Source organism: Aquarana catesbeiana, linkage group LG03 (assembly GCF_042186555.1).
Source record: "Aquarana catesbeiana isolate 2022-GZ linkage group LG03, ASM4218655v1, whole genome shotgun sequence".
In the NCBI taxonomy this organism is placed as follows: domain Eukaryota; kingdom Metazoa; phylum Chordata; class Amphibia; order Anura; family Ranidae; genus Aquarana; species Aquarana catesbeiana.
Genome location: NC_133326.1, coordinates 676,920,803 through 676,935,006, shown reverse-complemented (window position 1 = coordinate 676,935,006; position 14,204 = coordinate 676,920,803). Strand labels below are relative to the sequence as shown.

General features: G+C 40.7%; 1 pseudogene; it reads right to left on the bottom strand.

Annotated features, from left to right (window-relative positions):
- Positions 1-295: 295 nt before the first annotated feature.
- On the bottom strand, positions 296-457 carry LOC141135997 (U2 spliceosomal RNA; annotated as a pseudogene).
- Between the last annotated feature and the right edge of the window lie 13,747 nt (positions 458-14,204).

Here is a 14,204-nt window from a genome sequence, read left to right as displayed (position 1 = left end):
GCAGCGGCATTCCCGGGCTTGGAGGAAGTGGCTGGAACGGGGTTCTTCTTCTCTTTTCCGGTCTTCTTTTCGCTCTTCCCCATCGTCAAGGATTTGGATGTCGCTTCAGATGTTTCTTAGGCGGCTTCCTTCTGGTTCCTCGACGTCTTCGCTCTTTTTCGTAGCCTTTAAAAAGGCTTTAGCATCTACTGCCCGGAGGTAGTAATGCGGAGTGGGGGAGGAGGGAAGACCGCAATCTCGTTCCCTGTGGGGGCTAAGCCTCTAACCCAATAGCAACAAGTAGGTGAAGCTGAATTTAATCAACGATCCTACCAGGCCGAGCAGAGGGTAACCCACAAGGACCAATTAGCTTGGATAGATACAAGTGGTTCTCAACGTCCTAGCTGTGAAGCAGAGACACCCCTAAGGGCTAAAGTCGATACTACACTTGATCTTAGCCAAAAGGCCGAGAAGCGACCCTTTTTTCTCCCCTTCTCTAAGTAATATTAATCTCGCTATATTTCTTTGTTAATTTAAACTTTTTCCACTTTTCCCATCTCTTAATGAATCCCTCTCTAGTATCCTCATGGCTATATCTTAGATGTTCCATGTTATATATCTCTTCTATTTTATCAAACCGCTCTCTAATTTTGGCTCTCTGCTTCCTTCCATTTCCTCGGAATTAAGCTTTTTGCAGCGTTCATCATATGTACAATCATTGAGTCTCTATATTCTTTTGTCGGAATATCTACCCCATGAAATAGACATGTCCATGGTTCCTCAGGTATATCTATATTAGTCATTTCCTTAATATAACTCAGTATTTCCTTCCAGTACATTTTAATTTTAGGGCACCCCCACCATATATGGGCCATGGTTCCCGTTTGTTTACAGCCCCGCCAACACTCCGTTGTTTGTCCTACTTGATATTTCCCTAGTGTTTTTGGGGTTCTATACCACCGGGTTACGCACTTATAGTTCATTTCCACCATCCCATTATTTACTGATGATCCATGTACTAGTTTCAGGATTTTTCCTACTTCTTGGTTCCTTCCTCGTTTCCCCAATTCCCTCTCCCATTTTTTTCTAAATGTTGGAATTTCCAGCTCTTCCACTTCTATCAAGGTTTTATATATCCTAGATATATTCCCACTTGTTTTTTTTCGATGGTACATAGTCGCTCTATCAATGTAAGTGCTTCTCCTTCTCTTATTGGATGAGGAATAAGCTCCAGCACGTCTTTTTTATTTTTAATTCTTGTAAAGTGCAAATTTTTCCCCCGTATACTATATCACGTAGTTGTGCATTTTCTTTTTTAATCCAATTCCCCCCCAATCAAACTTTTCCCCAGTGCAAATAGATTATTTTCCTTTAGTGCCATCAATGGTGAATTATATTTCCATTTATTTTTCTTGTGTAGTGCATCCCAAATTTTCTAAACTATCCATGTCAATGTGTGTGTATTTTCTCCCAATGTCCTATAGTGTGGTGGTATCCATATATTCCTCCCAAGTTGTGTATTAGCCATTATGTGTTCTATATCTACCCACCTTTTCTCGTCATCCGATTTAGCCCATTCCACCACATGTGTTAACAGAACGGCCTCGTAGTATTTTTGAAAGTCAGGTACATTTAATCCCCCTTGGCTTTTTACTTTCTTCAGAGTTGCCAGAGAGATTCTAGGTTTCTTATTGTATCATATTAATTTAGTGATTAAAGTTCTTAATGTTCTAAAATATGCTTGGGGTATATATATATATATATATCTATATCTATATCATCTGAAACTTGTACATGATCTTCGGAAGTATTATCATCTTTAGGGTGTTAATCCGGCCCATCCATGATAAGGGGCATGCTGCTATCCTTTTTATTTCTATTTTTATCTCCTCTAATAATGGGATATAGTTTGCTTGACATATGTCCTCTGGCGATGCCGTTAGTTAAAGTGGAGTTCCACCCAAAAGTGGAACTTCCACTCATTAGATTCCTCCCCCCCTCTGGTGACACAGTTGGCACCTTTCAGGGGGGAGGGGGGTACAGATACCTGTATATTACAGGTATCTGTACCCACTTCCGGCATAGATATCCGCAGAATCTGCGGGTATTTACGCCACATCCTGTTCCCCCCCGCTGCCTGCTGGGAAACACACGGGTCCCAGAGGCAGCAGGGACCATCCGTATTGCGCTGCGCGACTCGCGCATGCGCAGTAGGGAACCGGGAAGTGAAGCCGCACGGCTTCACTTCCTGATTCCCTTTCCGAAGATGGAGGCGGCAGCACCCGAGGAAGAAAAGACGCTTCGGCCTCGGGTGGCGACATCGCGGGCGCCCTGGACAGGTAAGTGTCCATGTTTTAAAAGTCAGCAGCTGCAGTATTTGTAGCTGCTGACTTTTAAAAAAATTTTTTTTAGGTGACACTCCGCTTTAATAATAATAATAATCCCAAGATATTTTATTTCCGTCCTCCTCCAAGGGAATGTAAACTCTTGCTGTAGACTCTGTTCCTCTTTCAATTTCATATTTATATTTAATATTTCAGATTTACTCGGGTTGATCTTAAAATTAGATACATCTCCATATTCCTTTAATACTTTCATAAGAATGGGCATTGGAATTCAGGGATGTGATATATAGAATAATATATTATCTGCGAATGCAGGTAATTTATGCTCCTCTTCTCTGACTTTGAAGCCCCCTATGTCCGCATCCCCCCGCACTGTCGCCAGGAGAGGTTCCAGCACCAGCACGAACAGGAGCGGAGACAGGGGACATCCCTGTCTCGTCCCGTTATTCATTCTAAAGAGGGGTGACAATGTTCCATTTACTTTCACCATGGCCGTAGGACCTCCATATAATGCCGCGTACACACGGTCGGACTTTTCACCTACAAAAGTCCGACAGCCTGTCCGACATACTTCCGGCGTACCTTCGGCGGACTTGCGGCAGACTTTCTTACGAACGGACTTGCCTATACACGACCACACAAAAGTACGACAGCCTAGTACGCGGTGACGTACACCAAGTCCGACGAGACTATAAAACGGAAGTTCAATAGCCCGTACGACACCCTTTGGGCTCCTTCTGCTAATCTCGTGTTTATCTCGTGTTAGTAGAAGTTTGGTGAGAGACGATTCGCGCTTGTGAGACTCGTATTTTTCAGTTCGTTTTAACTGTTGTTCAGTCTGTGCTTGTGAGGTTTGTATCTGCTTTTCAGTGCGTTTGGTCAGTTGGCATTGAGAAATCTTTGTTTTATTGGCCGCTCGTTCCTGATTTTCAGGTCGTTCTTCACAGGCCTTGCTGTTCTTCAGTGCGTTCTGTTAAGTGCGTTCTGACCAGCCGACCGTTTTGAAACCATGTTACCTGTACGTACTCGTCGTCGAGCTCGTGCATTGTATGTGTTTGGTGCTGTAGTTTATTCTTCAGCCCAAGACCAGTCCATGAACAGGGCGAGGAGGAGTTCATGGACCAAGAATTGGTTGCTTCAGCGTGACCAGTTCTGTCACATGCCTTTGCTCCGTGAGATCCGTGAGAATAATCCTGAGGATTTCAGGAACTTTCTCCGGATGACGGACCCCGTTTTTGACCGTTTGTTGGCTTTGCTGACCCCCTATATCAGCAGGCAGGATACATGCATGAGGCAAGCCATCACTCCGGAGCAGAGGCTAGTTGCCACGTTGCGGTACTTGGCGACAGGGAGAAGCCTGCAGGACCTTAAGTTCTCGACAGGCATCTCCCCCCAGGCTCTGGGTATCATTATCCCAGAGACCTGTTCTGCCATCATCCAGGTCCTGCAGAAGGACTATATTAAGGTAAGATATTTTTCTTTTATTAGCATCACATGTTCTTTTATGTAATCTTTGATAATGTAATGTATTTCTTGCTTCAAACACTACTTACCATCATTGCAATATAGTGTGAATGTCCCCTTTTTATCCTCACACATGCTGGATTTTTTTCCTGTTATTTTTTGTCATGCATGTATATTTTCCTTCAATAACCTACCCAGCATGCAGTGATGTGAACATATCCACCTAGTCTACTCATTTTGAATGTATTTTGTTTGAGTGTATTTAGTGTGCTTATAATTAGCAATTAGCTAGATTTCACAACCCCCCCCCCCCCTAAACTCACTCCAAATAGTGTGCTGCTAATTAGCAATTAGCTAGATTTCACAACCCCCCCCCCACCCTCGTAAAAATTTGCTTGAATGTTCTGTGGTGTTGATTTGTCTCAAGCAAATATATGTTGCACTTTGCTAAATGCATGTGCACTCTACAAGTGCATTTGTTCCAGTGCTTTAGTAAATGAGCAGAAGCTCTGCTGATTTCCATCATCAAATCATATGCAAGCCTCAAAGTGTTTTCATTAATTGCCCTTGCATGTGATTGTGTACTCCTTGCAACATGAATGCCTTTTTACATTACCTCATTTACTGTAAGCTGGTTAGCAACTGCACCTGCAGAGTGCGACAACTGCAGTCTTGTAGCCTTTTTAGTCCCTAAATTCCTGCGTGTCCTAAAAGTAATCTTTTTTAGGGATTTCACAACCCCCTAAAATGTAAGCAATGTTCCATCAGAGGGGGTGAGCAATCTGATAAGTGTGCCTTTCCATATTAGTTATTCCAGAAGAATTAAATTATTTAATGTTATACTGATGCTGGGGACTATAATGTTTTTAATTGTCTAATTTTCTTGCAATGTTAGCTTACAAATTAATTGATTTAGGTTTTCTTGTTTGATTCCCCAGTTTCCTTCAACGCCACAGGAATGGCAGACTGTGGCATCCCATTTTGCCAGCCGTTGGGACTTTCCCAATTGTGGAGGGGCTATAGATGGGAAACATGTCCACATCGTGCCACCACCCCATTCGGGGTCATACTATTTTAATTATAAGGGGTTCCACAGTATTGTTTTAATGGCGGTGGTGTCGGCACACTATGAATTTTTATATGTGGACGTGGGGAAGAATGGCCGGATGTCGGATGGAGGAGTATTTGCCCAGACGGAGTTCTGCCAGCGTCTCCAGAGTGGTGGCCTGGGATTGCCACCTGATGCGGATAACGTGGAAGGACTCCCCTTTGTCTTCATTGCCGATGAAGCCTTCGCTCTCAGCAAGCACCTCATGAGGCCATTCCCCCAAAGAACCCTCACCCCGGAGAGGAGGGTTTTTAATTTCCGGCTGGCCAGAGCTAGAAGAGTGGTTGAGAATGCGTTTGGAATTCTGGCCAGCCGGTTCCGCCTGTTTCAAACAGCCATTAATTTGGCGGAATACAAACTTAATTTTATAATTTTATCGTGCTGCATTCTGCACAACTTTTTAAACAAACATTCTCAGAATTATATAGGCACAGTTGGGCCTGAGGCCGGACAAATAGATGCCAACCTTACGGGCCTGGATACTGTCCGTACTGGCTTGGCCCCCCAAAGTGCCCGTCAAGTTAGACAGCAATATGTTAATTATTTTATGGGTAGGGGGGGCCATTGCAATGGGCCAGGATATTTAATTTTTTACAATAAAAAAAATATTGATGAAATCTTGCATTATATTTATTGCTTGCCTTTCTTTTGGGCTGTCTCCTAGGTTATGGTCGAGCAGTTGTAGTGCCAACTGTATTTTAATTTTAAATGTCTAAATAAGCTCCATTGCCACTGTAAACAACTTTTTTACAATTATAACCAAACTGATACTGAGCATTGAAATAACAAACCACACATTTATTTAATTCCTATAAGGAGATGTTTTTATTCATGGTTGTTATGCATTCAGTTCTGCATTTGGTATAAAATGTTCATAGACAAAAATATAATGATCTCTTAATAATTTTGCAAAATATAATTATATTTAAATATTTCTCCCTAATCCACAAAAAAATATTTTTGGCTTTTTGATTTTCGCAAACAGGCTTTTTTTTTTTTTTTTTTTTTTTTTTGTTTTTAAAAATCAAGTTTTTTATTTTTTTTGTTTTTTTTAAAATCAAGTTTAGTATTTTTTTTGGTTTTTTAAAATCAATTTTTTTATTTTTTTTGTTTTTTTTAAATCAAGTTTTATTTTTTTTTTTGGTTTTTGAGAAAATCAATTTTTTTTTTTTTGGTTTTAAAATCAAGTTTTTGTTTTTTTTTGTTTTTTTTTAAATCAAGTTTAGTATTTTTTTTGTTTTTTTAAAATCAATTTTTTTATTTTTTTGGTTTTTTTAAATCAAGTTTTATTTTTTTTTTGGGTTTTTGAGAAAATCAAATTTTTTATTTTTTTTTTTGGTTTTAAAATCAAGTTTTTGTTTTTTTTTTTGTTTTTTTAAAATCAAGTTTAGTATTTTTTTTGGTTTTTTAAAATCAATTTTTTTATTTTTTTTGTTTTTTTTAAATCAAGTTTTATTTTTTTTTGGTTTTTTAAAATCAATTTTTTTATTTTTTTTGTTTTTTTTTAAATCAAGTTTTATTTTTTTTTTGTTTTTTAAAATCAATTTTTTTATTTTTTTTGGTTTTTTTAAATCAAGTTTTATTTTTTTTTTGGGTTTTTGAGAAAATCAATTTTTTTATTTTTTTTTGTGTTTTTTAAAATCAAGTTTTTTTATTTTTTTGTTTTTTTTAAAATCAAGTTTTTTTTTTTTTTTTTTGGTTTTTGAGAAAATCAAGTTTTATTTTTTTGTGGATTTTTTAGGTATTTACGAGAAACAGCCCTCCTTTTTTAAATTGGGTTAAACAGCCATTTCTGTTCAGCCAAAAAAATAAAGAGAAGGCCCAGAATGGGGTCAGCAAAACAGGAAATGAAGGACATGATTGATGTTTTGGGGTTTCAAAAAGGGCATTTAGATTCGACCCAAAACATCAATCATGTCCTTCATTTCCTGCTGCATACGATCCAGCCGATTACGCATTTCATCGATGTCCTTATTCCAGGCCATTATTTGACCAATTAGCCGTTGGGCACTTTCTGAGGTGAAATAGTCACTTCTTGTACCTAAAGTGGAATGAAACCAAAAAATGTCTTTAGAAATATGCACACATACATAGTTTACCTTACCATAATAAAGCTGTTGTCTCAGACACTGACCTGGTGGGGTGCCCATGTAGCCTAATTCCTCCACATCCTCGGGGGTGGCACTATTGCTTGAATGAAGCACAACCAGATCCCCTAAAATAGAGTAGACAAATTACATTAAACAAAAGGCAGCCATGCATAGATTACCGTAAGCTGGTGTGTCAGACACTCACCTGGTGGGGTGCCCATGTCGCCCACCTCTCCTTCCTCCACATCCTCACTGGGACTTGGGCTGATTTCCCAATCATGTTTGGCTTGGGGTGGACTGTCTTCTTGTTGGCTGAGTGATTTTTCCCCTATGTGAAACAAAAAATTATTAATCTACTTAGCACACAGATATTTTAGTACATAGTAATTTTCCAACATTTGTAGTGAAGTGGTTTGTGTAGAGTTCCTATTTTACCTCAATATTTAAAATTATAAAGACATATCGTATAGATAGATATCAATATCTCAAAATATAGTTAATAATCTTTTGATCTCTCTCTCTCTCTCTATTCTATATCTGGAACAAAATCTCTAAATATCTAACTAAATGTAAAGAAAAAAAAAAAGCTAACTTAAAATATTCCAAAAGAATGTTTTACATTTCTATATCTATCTATCTACCTATCTCTATATTTCTCTCTCTCTATATATATATTTCTCTCTCTCTCTCTCTCTCTCTCTCTCTATCTATATATATATATATATATATATATATATATATATATATATATATATATATATATATATATAGATCTATATATATATATCTATATAGATCTATATATATATCTATATATCTCTATATATATATCTCTATATATCTATATATATATAGATCTATCTATAGATATGTAACGAGGTTTAGTAAAAGATCGTTTAAAACGATGAACAAAAAAATCGTATAGGAAGGAAAAGCACATGGAGCAGTATACAAGGTAATAAACACAAGAGAAAAACACGACAAGTACTTACTTTTTTTAAGAACTTTCCGGATACGTCTGTATTGATCCGGCTCCCTGAGTTTCAGGTCAGACCATCTTTTTCGAAGTTGATCTCTGGAGCGCTGGACCCCAAAAGATGCCTGCAAAGTGTCCACGACCTTCGCCATTATTTTGGCCTTGCGCAAATTTGGCCGTGCGTACGGCCCATACTTCCCATCATAGTCGTCTTTGTGAAGAATGGCCACCATCTCCACCATCTCTTTAAAACTCATATTAGAGGCCTTAAATCTAGGCCTCACAGATCTTGACGTTCCGGCCTCCGGGCTGTCTCCACTACCTGAGGTCGTCAACATATCAGGTGTCTCCGCCATTATTTACCCCACTACGCGCCGTAACAAAAAATGGGCGGAGAACATGAGTTAATTTCGAACGTCAGGGGCGGGCGACGCAGGCGGAGTTTCACACATGCGTAGTGTATAAAGAGGGCCCTTGCGCACGTGTCGTACGTACGTTCTGTGCGTCGAATTAGGGGGCGGAGAACATGAGTTAATTTCGAACGTCAGGGGCGGGCGACGCAGGCGGAGTTTCACACATGCGTAGTGTATAAAGAGGGCCCTTGCGCACGTGTCGTACGTACGTTCTGTGCGTCGAATTAGGGGGCGGAGAACATGAGTTAATTTCGAACGTCAGGGGCGGGCGACGCAGGCGGAGTTTCACACATGCGTAGTGTATGAAGAGGGCCCTTGCGCACGTGTCGTACGTACGTTCTGTGCGTAGGTGATAGTGGACCAGGACGTTACAAAACGAAGGTAATTTTAAATATATTTTTTTTGGGTTTTATGGTCATGACTTTGTAGCAAGCGGCCTATATGGCTTGATAGATTGATGAGGCCTACATAGGGAGAAGATGATGAGGGGTTAGCAGAAACCTATAATAAGTGTTTTTTGTCTTGTGACTTTATCTTTTCCAGATATAATGAATCCCCTATTTAAGGATCCAGAGTTCCTTACAGCTTTTATTTCTAAATATCGAGAGATGAGGAATTTGTGGGAGGTGAAACACCCTCAGTATTATGCAAAGCATGTGAGGAAGTCAACGCTGGAGAGACTTCTGTCCTTTGTCCAGGCGACCATCCCGGAAGCAACAATGGAGACATTGCTCAAGAAAATTGGGGTCTTGAGGAACATGTATAAGAGGGAGCATAAGAAGATCCAGGAATCAAGGAGATCAGGAGCATCAGCAGATGATGTTTATGTACCCAGGCTGTGGTACTACAATCAACTCCGTTTTCTTGATGACCAGAATGAAGCCAGGCCATCACTTTCAACCCTTCCCTCCACCCTTCCCTCCACCCTTCCCTCCACCCCAGCAGAGGCTGATGAGGAGCAAGCTCGGTCTTCCATCCTGGATGAACCGGATATGACCATCTGGAGTCAGGTAAATTATTTTAACAAATATTTACTGTACTAATATTAATGATGTTAACTGGATGTTATAATTGTCTAAAATAATTTTGCACTCAAAATTGTGTATACATATCAATTGACAGTAGTGGCTAAATATGTTTGGCACCTGCTTGAAATAATTAGGGTGTCTGATTAGACTCTTTTATTAAAGAGATGTATTCACATTGAATTTGCTATTCATGAGAAGCAAACTGTGTGTCATTGATGAACCCAAAAAAATATACTCAAACTATTGTCCTTTTTTTATACACAGGATGAGTCCATCCAGGAGGAATGTGGGGAAAGTGGCAGGCAGGAGGAGACCGGGCCCATGGACAGCCTGGAGGAGGCCGGATTCACCATCATCCTGGAGGAGGCTGGGCCCAGTGTCAGGCAGGAGGTGGCTGCTCCCAGTGAGGTGGCTGCTCCCAGTGAGGTGGCTGCTCCCAGTGAGGTGGCTGGGCCAAGTGAGGTGGCTGGGCCCAGTAGGAGCCTGACCGAATCCCAAGTGCCTCCCCTCCACCTTCCCAAAAAAAGGGCCAGGAAGGGGATGGTCACACAGGACGCATCCCTGCGCCTCATGCAAGAGGCCACCCGTTTTTTAAGGAGCCCCCCCGAAGTGGAAGAATCCTATGGCTGCTACTTAGCCAGCAGGCTTCTTCAGATGTATTGGGAGCAGCGCCTCATTTGTGAGCGCCTATTTGGGGAAACAATCCATAAGGGGCTGCAGGGCACGCTAACACGAAACACCCAACTACATGAGGCAGCCCCCCCTCCTCCTCCTCCTCCTGCCACAACTGAAACACCAGAGCCACAGCCTCAAAAGAAGGCTACAGGGAAGGCTGCAGGGCAGCGTGGAGGAAAGGCTGCAGGGAAGAGAAGAAAGTGATGACCTGGGTTCAGTCTGGTCTGACAGAAGACGCAGGCTGTTGTAGGACCACAGTCTGGGGACATCTATATCATCTGCTGGTGCTGTTGATCTCTGGGATTCTTGGACCAGATTGTGCTCCCTCTTATATGGACTCCGCAAGATCCCAATTTTCTTGGACACCGACTTTTGCCAGCGTTGACTTCCTCTTTATTTTATTTTGACCATGAATAAATGGATCTTTTTTGAGTTTAGCCAAAGACTTTATGTGTTTTCTTTGAAATCATTGATTTTACACACAATGTTAAATTAACAAGGGACAACAATCTCATTGAGTTTGAAAAAAACACACCAAAAATACATTACTAATGTTAATAATGTTCAAGTGATAAGTCTTGAAAATAAAAAAATCTACATAACCAAAAACGGTGCTTTGGGTTAACTTTATCTAAAAACTAAAAAATAATCACTAGAAAAAAAAAATAGAATAATGGGTTCTTTGTGGTAACTTTACAAACCTAAAAAAAAAAAAAAGGGAAAAAGTATTATTAGTATGGAAACATTGTTTTTAAAAAGCATACTATATCATTCATGAGATCAAAGAGAAAAAGAATCCAGAAATCAGTTTGGGAGAACTCTGATTATGAACAGCAAAACACCTTCGTTCTTTAGAGCATTCGTAAAGAAGAAATAAAATGCGCTGCATTCAACGATCACAGATTTTGCAGCGTGATGAATGTGCTACCTACAATACGAACACTAGTTTTACTAGACCGAGTGCTTCCGTTTAGTTTTTGCTTATGAGCATGCGTCGTTTTTTTGTCCGTCAGACTAGCATACAGACGAGCGGACTTCGGGGTCCGTCGTAGTTACGACGTAAAGATTTGAAGCATGTTTCAAATCTAAAGTCCGTCGGATTTGAGGCTAAAAAAGTACGTTGAAAGTCCGGAGAAGCCCACACACGATCAGATTACCAGCCAGCTTTAGTCCGTCAGCGTCCGTTGGACTTTTGTAGACGGAAAGTCCGACCGTGTGTACGCGGCATAATGTTTGTATCCACTGCATTATCCTTGGGCCTATCCCCATGCTCCCTAGAGTGATCATGAATCCCCAGTCTACCCTGTCAAACACCTTTTCGGCATCTATCGACAGGAGTAGACCGGGGACTCTCCCTTCTTTTATTTTTTGAAGTAACAGAAGTGTTCTTACCCCATTATCCCTCCCCTCTCTCCTTGGTACAAAATCCACTTGATCAGGATAGACCAACTCGGTCATTAAATCTTTTATCCTTGTTGCTAGTATTTTCACGAACAATTTTGTGTCCGCATTTAACAATGATATAGGTCTATAGTTTGAACACTTATTACTATCTTTTCCTTCTTTTGCTATAATAGTAATTGATGCCAATAAGGCCTCTTTACTCATCTCATACCTTCTTCCCAATCCATTCATATATGTGCACAGCTTTGGGGTCAGGATTTCTTTGAACCTTTTTAAGTATAGCGTCGTGTATCCATCTGGCTCTGGACTTTTTCCTGGCGCCGATTCTTTTAACGCCCGATTAATCTCCTCTACCGTTATTGGTGTTTCTAGGGATTTTGCTCTTTCCTCTGTTATCCGGGGGATCCTAGCTTTTTTTAAATATTCTTTCTTTTTTCCCCTCATCCCATTGTCCTTTCTGATTTATTGAGTATAGTTGTTCATAAAAGTCTCGAAAGACCGTCGCTTTGTATTTTGCGTTATAGATCATTTCCCCTTTTTTATTTTGTATTTTTTCTATGAAGTTCATTGATTTTATTTTCTTAACATCCTTGCTAGTCACCCCATTGATATCTTCCCTTTGAGATTTTATTGAAGGTTTTCCTTATTTCCTGTTCTAATAGTTCCTTTTAGTTCATCTCTTTTTATTATTAGTTCTTGTGACAGTTCCTGATCTTGCCCTCTTCCTTTTTTTGTGTCTTTGCTCTAATAGGTATATTTCTTCTATCTGTTTTGCCCTCTTTTTTATTCTTTCCTTCTTTCTCCTAGTTCCCATTGAGATCAGGATTCCCCTTATGTAGGCTTGGGAGCTGATGGGAATACAACCTCACATTAGTTTCATGAGACAGGTGTGTCTCCTGTAAGAAGACCACCCCGGCCCCATGATGTTCGATCTCTTTCAAGATTTTATGCCTTTTTGTTGGTGTATTCAGCCCTCGCACATTGTAGGTCAAAAAATTAACTCTAGCCATGGTATAGTTATTCGCAGCCTGTTTTCATAGCGATGGGTTATTTGCGTCCTATTTTCATATAGATATAATCTATTTCTGAGTTTACGATTATTCTTAATGGGGTCTAGGTTTTGTCCCCCCCCCCTCCGGCTCTTGACTCGCAAATGGAGTCCCTCTCCATTTCCCCTCTACGAGTCTCCCTCCCTTGGGGCGTCACTTTAACCACATCAGCTCCGGAAGATTTTACCCCCTTCCTGACCAGAGCACTTTTTGCTATTCGGCACTGTGTCGCTTTAACTGACAATTGCGCGGTCATGCAACGTGGCTCTCAAACAAAATTGACGTCCTTTTCTTCCCACCACAAAAAAATATTATTTTTCCTCAGTTTAGGCCAATACGTATTCTTCTACATATTTTTGGAAAAAAAAAAAAAAAAAATCGCAATAAGCGTTTATTGATTGGTTTGCGCAAAAGTTATAGCGTTTACAAAATAGGGGATAGTTTTATGGCATTTTTATTAATAATTTTTTTAATACTAGTAATGGCGGCGATCAGCGATTTTTATTGTGACTGTGACGTTATGGCGGACATGTCGAACATTTTTGACACATTTTTGGGACCATTGTCATTTATACATCGATCAGTGCGATTAAAAATGCACTGATTGCTGTGTAAATGACACTGGCAGTGAAGGGGTTAACCACTAGGGGGCAGGGAGGGGTTAAGTGTGTCCTAGGGGAGTGATTCTAACTGTAAAGGGGATGGGCTAGCAGTGTCATAACTCTGATCACTGCTCCCCATGACAGGGAGCTGTGATCAGTGACACTTGTCATTAGGCAGAACGGGGAGATGCTGTTTACATCAGCATCTCCCCGTTCGTCCGCTCCGTGAGGCGATCGTGGGTATACCCGCGGCGATCGAGTCCGTGGGACCCGTGACCTGACTCATGGAGCTCCCGGCCAGCGGCGCGCTCGCAATGGCATGGCGGGGAATTCAAATGGACGTACCTGTAAGTCCATTTGCCCAGCTGTGCCATTCTGCCGACGTACATCGGCGTGCGCCGGTCGGGAAGTGGTTAACCATGGCGCCCATTTTCCCTGTCGCCCCACCCGCCCCCCTCTCACTGAAGTTGGGCGCTCCAGTCTTCCCAACTGCTCAGTCCGCTTCTCCACTCCCAACTCCCCCCCCCCCAGTCCACTTGAATAGTCTCTTCTTTTTTTTGGTGCTTCTTGCGATTTCTACAATTTCTACTAATATCTTTTTCCTCCCCTTTATGACTTCATCCCGGTATATCCAGCTTTGGAACACCTATTTCCTTACAGAAATCTTTTAAGTCCTCTGGATATTTTAGTCTCACAGATCATCTACCTTCTTTCTGGGCTATAAAGGACGCCGGGAACCCCCAACTATATTTAATATTTGCCGTTCTCATTTGAGCCAATAATAGCCTAAGAAGTCTTCTTCTTTCTAAAGTTTCTGCTGATAAATCTGTAAAGATTTGAAGTTCTGCACCCTTGTATTTTAGTGTTGGTTTAGCTCTCAATCTCTTCCATATCTCTGCCTTATCTTTATATAGCTGAAATCGTACTATGATATCCCGGGGTATTTCTGCATTTAGATACGGAGGTTTCCTAATCCTATGCACTCGGTCTATTTTGAGTTCTTGCTCTTCTCCTCTGTCCAGTAGAGGGTTAAATATTTCCTTCATAGTTTTTTTTCAGCTCTTCGCCTTT